Below are 12,822 nucleotides of genomic sequence, written 5' to 3'. Positions count from 1 at the left end.
TGAAAATTAAACTGCAGGAGAAAATGACTAGAGAGCAGAGGGAAAGTGCAAGCCACTGAAGTTTAAGTGCAGATACGCAGCTGAATATGAACCTGTGCAGAATGAATCACAGTCAGGTCTACGATGGCCATCACTTTCACTCCAACTGGGTTCAAATCTGAGATATTTCTAATCTCAGAGACACAGAAGTTACTGTTGGAACATGTTTTTCCATCAATGAAAGAAATCAAGGATCATAGAATCCCACATTTTACCGCTCTGAAGGATACCTCTCATTTTAAAAGCTTTAATGGGGCCAAGGCTGTAATTATGGTTACAGCAGTAATGCAGTTGGGCATGTGGTGCAGCCAAGAATAAACAGGATCAAGTTGGAGATTTGACTCGAGAGCTTTATGGCTGTAGGTTTAGAACAAAAAGCATAAACACTTTCTCTACAAACACATTTGCACTAACAGCTAATTAAACCACTGAAGGTCTCGCGTTTATTTATTTTACTGTGAACTAACAAAAGAGGAGAAAAACAGGTCCCCTCATTTGTCCTATGAGGAGCTGCTAACCTGTGAGTCAGAGTAGAAATGAACTGCATTTCAAACTAATGTCTCGCTGATGTTATCTGCAAACACACACACAAAAGAAGAAAATATCACCTCTCACTGCAGATGTATTCATTGCTCCTTTATTTTTGACCTCATTATGCAAAAACTCAAAGAACATCTAGATCTAAACTGCATTCTTCTTTAATGACTCTTTTTAAAAAAAAAAAAGGATTGGTTGCTTTGATAATTGTGTTTGCAACTTTTCGTATGAGGTCTGCCAGTTTTTCCACCGTATTCATCTATTTTAAAATAGCACACATTATTGTTTTTCCTCTTACATTAGATGTTAAAAAAGGAGGTGCATCTACTCAAGCTCAGACAGGGGTAAATATGCACTAACTTTACAAAGACAGGGAGGCTGCTCACTGTAGTAATGATAACATACATGGATAATTACAGCATGGGACATAAAGAGTAGGCACTAATCAAAGGCACAAGCATTGTTTTTACAATCACTTCCTTTAAAGTTCCCAGAGGCACAAAGCCTGTATTTCCACTGGAGACCTTTGTTTTCTGCTCTTCTCTTCTTCAGTGGCAAAGAAGCACTGTTGTGTCTCCAGCAGCTTTAGAGTTTAGCAGGGTTTTTGAGCTCAGACCACAGAGGGCCAGAAGTTGAAATATTTCAACTTTTGGTAAAACAGCACTCCACTTCAAATGGGTCTTCGAAAGTCTCTGAGCAACAGCAGGAGCCACAATCAGCACTTGCCCCAAAATCTGTTTAGAGCTGCTGGAAGATTCACAGGATAACTGAGCATGAGTCAGTCAAATTTCATCACACAGTGTTTTCTTCCCTTTTGTGTTAAAAATGTCCCACGCATTAGATCAGTATTAACAGACAGACTCATAAAAGCATAAAGGTTTAACAATTAAATCTTTTTTTTCCCCAGTTAATAAATAGCGTGGTAAATTATGTTCAAAATCAAGTGTTGCAACTGGACTAGTTTTCACTTTACATTCACGTCATCGCATCAGATCATCCTCTGCCAAAACAATAAAGGAATAAACTATTACTTCAGACTTAAAAAAAATCTTTTTATCCAACTAAATCTATCTTTTAAGAATCCTTTGAACATTTTTGACTATATTAGTAGAAGTACACCAAACATTCAATTTCATCAAGCAAAATAACCAAGGGAACAAAAAAAGCACTCTGAAGTACCCTTGATCAAACATTAGAAGACAGCGAGGGAGAGGTTTGGGGGGGGTGTTCAGATCCTTCTGTAATCACCATCGAGCAGCTCAACAACAGAAAAGAAGTATCGACTATTTATAGTCTTGTGTTCCAATTTTAACACTAGGTACATACTGTAGTTTACATTTGTATCCTAACAACAGTACCTCCGTCAGGTAGCAGGAACTAGTTATAATTCATGTCTCTGCACTGGGATGGATGGATGGATGGATGTAAACATTACTGACGCAGAGTGGGATCATCTGCTCTGAATTTCCTTCAAGAACACCCAGGAGAACAATTCCTGGGCTTTGCAAATATGAGGTTTGAGCAACAGGTGGATGAGGATGTAAGCTGTAGAGGGACATTTGGCCTCACTGACATACATAGCCAAGCATAGCCACACGCTGAGCACTATCAAATTATGATGTTGTGTCTAATCATTTATCTTCTCGTCTAATAATTTAGTATTTAAGAGACCAGCCTACCGGTATCCAAGGCAACATCTTATTGCTACACGGTCACAAGATGGCAGGGTTATTTCTTCTACCTAAAACCATGCTAGGTCAACGCTACCCATCTTAGTGGGAATCTAAAACTGAAGAGTTTGGCTTTTTGATCAAGTGCTGTTTTAAAAAGTCCTGAATTCAAATTGGTTTGATTTGCAACAATATAAAAATGAGAAAAGGAAAAACTGGAGCAAAAAAAGCAACTGGAAACAGTAAATGCTGACATTTTGGCATAAAGAATGAGTAGAAAGATAACCTTTTAAACAAATAACTGTTGACCTTAATTATGGGATGCTACCTGTCTTAGCACATAATGGCAGTTGTCATGGCATTTTCTTTTAGCCTGTAGACCAGAGACCTTTAAGTATGACTGAGGAGTTATTGTGTTTCCAAATCACAAATCACTGTATTTTAAATTGCGTTATTTTCACCTGATTTTGCTGTACAAGCGGGGCTGTGGGACCTATTTGCAATGGTTACCCAAATGTCAAAAGCACTACTGCAGCATGCCTATGTACCATTTTTAAAAGCCTTCTCCTATTATATTTAAATCACCCAGAGAAGCAGTAGGTACACACAGTGTGTCTTACTGAGGCAGGGTCAACAGAGGAGAACCTTAATTGACTCAACTTGAGTCCCCACAGGTTATGAAAACCAGCACATTTTAATGAGCGCAGGTCCAAGGTGAGCCACTATATTTATTCAACTTGACGGGAAAAGTTTTAACGCAACTCATTCGTATGAGAAATATGGAACTACTTTGCAGTGCTCTGCCATACCCGAGTTGTCTTCAAGTGTCTTCCCTATCAAATACAAGGCCCAATGTTCAGAGGATTGTGTGCTCTGTGCTGCTTATTCAGATCTGTCTGTATATGCCTGTGTGTGTGTGTGTGTGTGTGTGTGTGTGTGTGTGTGTGTGTGTGTGTGTAACTGTGAGCTAATAGAGAACACACCTGTTCTCCTAAGAGAACTAAAAGTCAAACACGAAGTCTTTTAGAGGGAATGACAGAAGAGGGGAGAGAATACAGAGCACAGGGAGGTGCCAAGACAGAAACATGGGCAGAGAAGAAAATCAAATGAATTTTAGACAAAGATTAAGTAGGATGTTACACTAGAACAAATGTAGGGACTCAGAGGTCAGGAAACACAGACAACTGTGATGAGGGATTTAAGAAGAAGATCGGGTGAAAGTGGAAAAGGGGTCAAATTAAAAAGGAAAGTGTTAGAGGACAGGAGCTCTGCGGAAAGAGATAGCTGAAGAGAAGTTGCTTCCTGACTAAAACTTCAGCTCCATGTCTCCACTACTGCATTTCCTTTTTCTTCCAGCGATAAAATGAGTCCTTAGTGACTTATCAACCTTGAAGACACCTGCTGATTTTAAATAAGATATAAAATCCTTAATTAGCTAAAGGAAAAAAAGTTACTGCACCAAGATCGAAGTCCTGCTCTGGCACTCCATGTCAAATTATTTTTGCCCTACAGGTTTCGTCTTTATCCAGGTTATTATTAATTGTTGGCTTGAAGGCGGCAATAATTAAAGTCGTAGCTTTAAGTGACTGAAAATGATGGCTAGGCATGAAATCTAAATGTATCTAGGGCTGATAAATAGATCAAATTTATAACACCAATCAATATTCACAATCCCTGAAGTAAAACTTGCATTATTAAAGGGTAGATTCATGCAGCGTCGGCAAATGGAAAGAACAGAAAACTTTGTATTATTGCAGCATACAAGCATTCGAGCATTATTTGCAGAGACAACCATAACGCATACCTACTCGTAATTGTGCGTAAATGTGGACATCTTGCTGAGTTGGTTATTATAGCTCTCAGAACATGTTGAAACATCACACTCTGATTTAATAATGTGAATATGAAACATTTTGTCATCAAAGGTCGGAAGGAAGATGGATAATATTAATCATCCTGTGAGTCCAAAAGAAACATCTCAGTTCAGTTCATTTTTATTTCAAACATTTCAAACATGTGCCTTCACAATCATTACAAAATATCATTCCATTATTTGTTTGAAAAGGAGTAGGCAGAACATAACATAATGATGGATTATTGAGTAACATTGCAGGACAGACAGGACAGAGGAACGCTGGCAGGGAATAGGGAATTATCTTGATTCGGATGAGGCCGCTATCCCAAAATAGGTCAGAGGGAAAAGTCCACCAAGGTGCAGCACAGGGCATATTAAAAGGAAGTGGAGGAATTTGTGTTAATTTGTAACTATGAACCAAACAGCCAGTGCTATCTTGATGCGGTCACTAAGAGAGCATCTTTGAACTGGCTCCACTGATAATGAACAGGAGAATGGCTTCATCGACACCGCGACATGAAGCTGTTGAGGGGAAATCGCCACATTTTCAGTTTCTGAGCTATTTGCACCAACACTGGGGAGAAAATGGAAAATAGGTGTAGCAAAGCAGTAGAGAGGAACTTGTGAATTAGGATTCAACTGAGTTACTGAGGAGCGGGGGGTTGTTAGGTGGAGAGGGAGTGTGGGTGGGGAGAGTAAACAGATTGGGAGGAGGTGGTGATGATAATGATGAAAGCTGTGTGGTGAGCGTGCGGGCTGGTGGGAGGGGGAGTGGTAGGAAAACAGGAAAGAGATGCGGGGGGGGGGGGGTAATGATGATAGTAAGGGACGATGAGATGTGGTTAAATAAGAAATGATTCGCAAGATTAGGAGGGAAGGAGAGGAAGCAAGGAGCTTATGTGATGATGAGATTGGCTTAAACAAGGAGGTGGAGAGTGGAGAAAGTAGTCAGCTGAAGAGAAGAGGACACTGGAGAAATGGAGGGAAGGAGTTCGAGGGTGTGGAGGGATGAGAGGAGGATAGACAAGGTGTATGAATACACACAATGTGCTATTGACTGAAGGCTTTCCTTGTTAATTGCACATTCCCTGTGATTGCACTGTGAAATATGGTGCTGAATGAGAATAACTTTCTCTCGCTCTTTTTTTCAGACAGAGAAAGAGAGAGAGAGAGTAACAGGCATGAGTGAGACATGAGGGAAAAGACAAGGAGACAGAATATAGGAGCAAAAACGTCTGCAGCAATTTTAATGGCAATCAATCTACTAGCTGCTGCAACTCTTTACTCAAGACTGCAAATGTGGTGGCACTAGAGGAAAAGTCAGGGGGGGACTGTCTATCATCGTGATATATATCATCTGGGCACTGTGGAATAACGGCACCAAATGTCATCCATGCAGAACATGTTTATTTCACAGGAAAAAACTCATTTTAAAGATCCCTCGGATGCTCAAGTGGACATCGGAAACGCCTGTGCAAAAATTTCACAGGAATCCAGCCAACAGTTATTACAATAATTCAATGAGGAGTAAAGTGGAGTTCTAATATACAAAAATACTTTTTTTCAAAAAGCAAATGAACCTTAAGAGCCAGTCCTGAATCTACATTCTTATCTCTCATTTACCTAGTTATTGCATATAAAAGAAAACAACAGCAAAACAGCATGTGCAAAGAGACTAATTGTTTACACAGGCAACAAAGATGCCTGGCAGTCTTAAACCTTTGCAAAACATTAAAAATTCATTTCTGAAACCCACAGAGAAAGGAAATCTGCAGATGTTTTCTGGATACAAGGCACTCACACTGTGCTGGGTTATATGAAATGGAGAAATCTATATTATGGTTTTGAAAAGATGAGTTGTATGAATTGTGTTACTTGGAATAACACCAAGTAGTTATGAAATTTGTTTTACCTATGTATCACATACATTGTTTAGACATCTACATATACCAACAATATAGAAGTCACACTTTGATCTTCCACATGTTTGATTTGGCTGAATCCCACAAACCTGACACAACCTGATACAAACCTCACCATTTATCCAGGCTTAGGACCGGCACTAGGTGTACACTGGACTGTGGCCCCCACATATTTACATGAGTACATCAGCAGGACCGCTCAGATTCAGAGGTTTGGAGACAGAGTTAAAGCGGCAACAGTGAAATAGTTTAGATATAGTCTAGAAGAAGGATAGTGCAAATATAGGACAAAGGATTCCCAAGCTTGAGATGCATAAGAAGAACATGCATAAGAGGATGCTAGAGATAGGCTGAGACGGTACCAGATGAACTGCTGTGGCAACTCCTAGATGAAGTACACAAAAAAAAGAAGAATTCATACTTTGATCAACCAGTTATGTATTGTGCAGGTCCTCTTTACACTGCCAAAAAGGCTTAATTAACCTTCATTAATTGGAAGCAAAACCTTTAGTGTCTTTAGATGTTTACTAGGCATCAAAGTCTGCATATACAGTGGGGCAAAAAAGTATTTAGTCAGCCACCGATTGTGCAAGTTCCCCCACTTAAAATGATGACAGAGGTCAGTAATTTGCACCAGAGGTACACTTCAACTGTGAGAGACAGAATGTGGAAAAAAAAAAAAATCCATGAATTCACATGGTAGGATTTGTAAAGAATTTATTCGTAAATTAGGGTGGAAAATAAGTATTTGGTCACCTCAAACAAGGAAAATCTCTGGCTCTCACAGACCTGTAACGTCTTCTGTAAGAAGCTTTTCTGTCCCCCACTCGTTACCTGTATGAATGGCACCTGTTTGAACTCATCATCTGTATAAAAGACACCTGTCCACAGCATCAAACAGTCAGACTCCAAACTCCGCCATGGCCAAGACCAAAGAGCTTTCGAAGGACACCAGGAAAAGTATTGTAGACCTGCACCAGACTGGGAAGAGTGAATCTACAATAGGCAAGCAGCTTGGTGTGAAAAAATCAACTGTGGGAGCAATCATCAGAAAATGGAAGACATACAAGACCACTGATAATCTCCCTCGATCTGGGGCTCCACGCAAGATCTCATCCCGTGGGGTCAAAATGATCATGAGAACGGTGAGCAAAGATCCCAGAACCACACGGGGGGACCTGGTGAATGACCTGCAGAGAGCTGGGACCAAAGTAACAAAGGTCACCATCAGTAACACACTACAACGGCAGGGAATCAAATCCCGCAGTGCCAGACGTGTTCCGCTGCTGAAGCCAGTGCATGTCCAGGCCCGTCTGAAGTTTGCCAGAGAGCACATGGATGATACAGCAGAGGATTGGGAGAATGTCATGTGGTCAGATGAAACCAAAGTAGAACTTTTTGGTATAAACTCAACTCATCGTGTTTGGAGGAAGAAGAATACTGAGTTGCATCCCAAGAACACCATACCTACTGTGAAGCATGGGGGTGGAAACATCATGCTATGGGGCTGTTTTTCTGCCAAGGGGACAGGACGACTGATCCGTGTTAAGGACAGAATGAATGGGGCCATGTATCGTGAGATTTTGAGCCAAAACCTCCTTCCATCAGTGAGAACTTTGAAGATGAAATGAGGCTGGGTCTTCCAACATGACAATGATCCAAAACACACCGCCCGGGCAACAAAGGAGTGGCTCCGTAAGAAGCATTTGAAAGTCCTGGAGTGGCCTAGCCAGTCTCCAGACCTCAACCCCATAGAAAATCTGTGGCGGGAGTTGAAAGTCTTGTTGCTCGGCAACAGCCCCAAAACATCACTGCTCTCGAGAAGATCTGCATGGAGGAATGGGCCAAAATACCAGCTACTGTGTGTGCAAACCTGGTAAAGACCTATAGTAAACGTTTGACCTCTGTTATTGCCAACAAAGGTTATGTTACAAAGTATTGAGTTGTATTTTTGTTATTGACCAAATACTTATTTTCCACCCTAATTTACGAATAAATTCTTTACAAATCCTACCATGTGGATTCATGGATTTTTTTTTCACATTCTGTCTCTCACAGTTGAAGTGTACCTCTGGTGCAAATTACTGACCTCTGTCATCATTTTAGGTGGGGGAACTTGCACAATCGGTGGCTGACTAAATACTTTTTTGCCCCACTGTAGGACAAGGCCTTTGACTCTTTGTTATGTTTTTTGATCCATTCTTGAATGACTTTTGTGGGTTTAGGAAGAAAAAAGTACAGGCTATCTGTCATTGTGGTGGATTAGAACGCTGAGGGTGGATCTACTTTGCCATGAAATAATTCACACGTGAGACTAAGTGTTTTCAGCATGATCGTAACAAACTGTATAGTCTAACACTGACTGAGGGCTATACGGTTTCTTCTATCCAGTGAAACACAAAAGTGTTTCAAGTGTTACTGTAGACTTCCTATCAGCTTGAAGCAGTCTAGACATGCTCTTCTGACCTCTGGCATCTGCAAAGCATTTTAACCCTGAGCGCCGCCTCTCACTGGATATTGCCTCTTTTTCAGATCATTTTCTGCAAACTCTGTGCAGGAAAATCCCAGCAGATCCACAAGCCTATCTGATTCCAACAGCCCCGTTCAAAGTAACTTAAATCACCTTTCTTCCCCATTCTCACTTCATTCTACACTTCAGCAGGTCGTCTTGACCATGTCTACATGCCTAAATGCATGGAGTTGCTACTATGTGGTTGGCTGATTAGATATTTGCATTGATGAACAGTTGAACAGGTAGCAAAGCAGCCGGTAAGTGTGGGTGCAGCAGTCTTCCAGTGCAGAGGGAGTTCAAACTATGATATTTTTCACCTGCAGGTTCAGAAAGACCCACATTTAGACTTTTGAGCAAGCAAACACTCAGCTTCAGTCCATTTACTTCATATTTGCCTGTTTAGGCACAGTGACAATGGTGTTTTACTGCCACTGCTCTAAGTGTGGAAAAAAATCATTCATCTGCTTCTTGTGCTGTGGCCATGAGAAGCGACTGTACGTTCTGTGCTTTTCTTCATTTTTCTTACGTTGCCCTCATAAATGCAGACCTACTTGTTTAGATTGAGTTACTATTAAATACATGCCATTATTGCTTTTAAAACATGGCATTTAAAATGAGGGACAAAATAGCATTATGATCTCATTTTTATGACCCTGCTCGTCATAATGATGAACAACTAGAAAGTCTAGGGAACCCCTGGGTGGTGTGTGTCAAATTAACCTCCATATTAATGCTGGGAGTCAAGGTTTCCCATTGCAATATTAAAGAATGATCAATGGTTTTTCACTTCACCTGTTTTTTTATGTCGCTGCAGCTGTATTCTTCTCAAGAGACGGTGTAACCACCTGTCAGTGGTTTTAATGTTGTGACAGCTATGGGCACGTGGGCTTTATGAAAACTAAATCACTGCACAGCCGGAGAAATATGCTCTCAGGAGGAGTTCTGCACTAAATCTGCTCAAACCCGTACTGTCACATCAGATCAACACAAACTGAATAAAATAGATCAGTATTCAACATATCACACGAAAATAAAAATAAAATAAAGTATTTCGGCGAACGTAGATTGTGAAAGGTGGGATGAGATGAGACAGAAAACAAATCTCGAAACAAAAACATAATTTTGTTCCCCTTTTATTAGCAGAGGAAATATTGCTGCACCTGTTTTATTGGTTGGTGACAAATGACATGTAATGCATCTGACTACATGTTTTATAAGGAGATATATATAAGTGAACACAGGTGTTTCACAGTAAATCCATACTATAATTACCCAAACAATCACTGGCTTTGTGAAACATCTGCCTCCAAAAGTATTCATCATTTATAAACACCAGGTGTTCTCCATTGCAGAAAGCAATTTACACAATTCATAATAACCCCAGTATGTTTTCACTGCCTTACCTACTGATTTCTTTATATTCCACCCTTATGTACCACTATTGAATTAGAAAACTCTAACACCCTGCATATAATGTTGACTATGATATGATCTTTATGCAATGCAGATGCACACATCCTGAATTGATGTACAAAATAACATTTTTTCTAACAGCACAAAGGGCTTTAACATGTTGAAAGCAACAAACATCAGGTCCTTCTTCTTCTCCTTCCCTTTAAAGGTAAGTTAAGGGGAAAACTATTGCAAGGTGACCCAGCATTAACAGCCAGTGGAAAATATTTGACCCCTATTAAGAAGTATCTGACCAAAATCCAGATGCTCTTCTTTCTCTTCCCATTTTAATCAATCAGTCTGATCCTGTCTCTTCCTCTCGCTAATATGCCTGCAAGAACACCGATACAGAGGCCATACAAAGTTCATACGGGTGTAGCCAATAGTGCACTTCTATGTTTGTAAACCCACTTCCTGACATGCCAATCACAACACACAGACACACATGTCTCTGGGATCAATTTCAATTCTGCGCTTAGGCAACAAATGTGCAGACAGCCTTTCATCTCTTTAGCCTCGCTCACTCTTTTCCTACACTGCCCACTTCTCACTATTGATCTCTGTCACTCTCCTGTTGTCTTGGCTTCCGTCTCCCGTTCCATATATTCCCATTTTCCTCTTTTTTTCTAACCATGACTCATTTTTTCCTCTTCATCACCTACTTATAAATATTTACTTAAGGACTCTTTCCATTTTACTTTTTTCCCCCTCTCACACGTCTGTGTTTTCACTCTTTCTATTACCCACCCACACACAACCCCAGAACATGCACACATCTCATTAAATGAAGTTAATTTCCGATCCATGAAAAGCTATTGGCCCTCTGCAGAGGTTGCACACATTGTCAGATTGTATTGAACGGGGCACATCTGTATGCCTGTCTGACTGTCTCTTTGATCTGCCTGGCTGTCCTGCAGCATGTCGGCTTGCCTTCAATATGCGTTACATGTGAGGTTATGAGTGATGACAGAGGTGGAGTTTATTTACCTAAGTGTAGTAAACCCTGACTTCTTTTCTCTTTTGGCATATTTTTTAGGAGATAAGCTGTCACTGCTGGGATTTTTACGCTTTAGATCACCTGTTAGTCAGCAATGGTGGTTTACAGTGATGTCTTTTTACATGCATTTATGGCGATCATGTTTAAATTTCCATGGTGGCTCACTGAAGTGCTAACCTTCTTCTGCTTCTGCGGATGTCATAAATAAAAATCTTCAAACGACTCTAATGTTTAGGAGGAAAGAGGCTGTCAGTGCCTCTGAGCAACAGGGCTAGGCCTCCTTTAATGAACACAGACTTCACAAAAGAACGTCGGATTTAAAAAGAAAAACAGATATAACATGCGAATGTGAAATGAAATGTTAGCAGTAAAGACACATCGATTGTTTGAAGTTATTCTAAAAAATTAATAACAACTCTGCGTGCCCACGCTTTGTTTTTGGAAGATAAGCAAATACAGCCAAAATGTGTGTGTTTGTGTGAGTGTGCGCACAAGTGCGTGCGTGTGTGAATGAATGACAGAGTGAGACACACAGCAAGAGAGAAATAGTAATTATGGAAATCTTCTGCTGAACCTTTGAAAGACTTGTTGTTAAGACACTAAAATACAAAAACAAAATTGTGGTTTGTTTATGATGACACGTTCAATGTAGATAACATCAATACAGAGGGTTGCTCGAGTAATTAAGAGTTTGAATATGCCCACTGTGTGCTAATGCTGCAATCCGAATGAGCCGAACATCAGCTAAATGCCTTTAAACAATTCAAAAGGAAGGCTTTACAACATGTGACTGCATTTGCATCATTAAATGGTCTTCACGTTTGGTGGCATTCACGTTTTCAAACTTCTACATGCTGTACAGAGCATGGTGTTACATACAGTCTCCGTTCATCTTATATTGGTTGGTTGGTTTTCTTTTGCCTTTTTCTCTTTTTCCCTGTCTTTGTCAACATGACACAGAGGCCAGGGGACCAACCACCAGGGTTTTAATAGTTTTGCAATTTTCATTAGTTTTTATTTTTATTTAGTTTTGACTTCAGATTTTCAATTTTATATCAGTTTTAATTAGTTTTTACCAATTGTTTGCTAGTTTAGTTAAGTTTTTATTTTTTGGAAAATCCTTAGTTTCAGTTTAGTTTTGATTAGTTTCAGTTATAGTTTTAGTTGTGTTTGCAAAAATTAAGTGTAACAAAATCCCAGTTTCATCATATCAGTCATTCTCTTCTGCTTATCCTTGGGTATGTTGCTATTCCAGCTACCATACCCTGCACCCTGGACAGGTCGCCTGTCTGTCGCAGGGCTAACACGCAGAGACAGACAACTCACATTTCCACCTATGGGTTCCTTAAATAAATAAATAAATAAATAAATAAATACATAAATAAATAAATAAATAAATAAATAAAGGCAGATGAACAACCATTGATACCAGGCAACTATAAAATGTATATCTTGGCCCCAATGAGACTATTAACTCTTGCAGCACCGGGTGTTCGTAATTTTGGTTCAAGTGAATTGATAAACTTTTTGAAGGCAATTGACTCACACAGTTATGTAGATATCCCCGTCCTGTTGTCTCGGGATGCATCACGCTGCCTTGCCTGGGGTTAGCTTCTGTTTTCTGGGGATGAGGGTTGAGTGTGCTCCCTTACCTTCTGAAGGTAAGCTAGGTTAGCCTCCTTCCTGTGTGAGCTTTTCAAGTGCACTTTAAGGTTTGTGGGATTTTTTCCCCTTTAGAAATGTCCCTCATAATTTGTCTCTTTCCACTAGAAGACACTTGCTTTATCCAAAACACAGACATATTCAAAGTAATCCCAAATTGGACTCTGGCGCTTTCT

This window comes from Simochromis diagramma, unplaced genomic scaffold, assembly GCF_900408965.1.
Source record: "Simochromis diagramma unplaced genomic scaffold, fSimDia1.1 OVJJ01000603.1, whole genome shotgun sequence".
Lineage (NCBI taxonomy): Eukaryota > Metazoa > Chordata > Actinopteri > Cichliformes > Cichlidae > Simochromis > Simochromis diagramma.
This window is presented reverse-complemented; position numbering follows the sequence as displayed.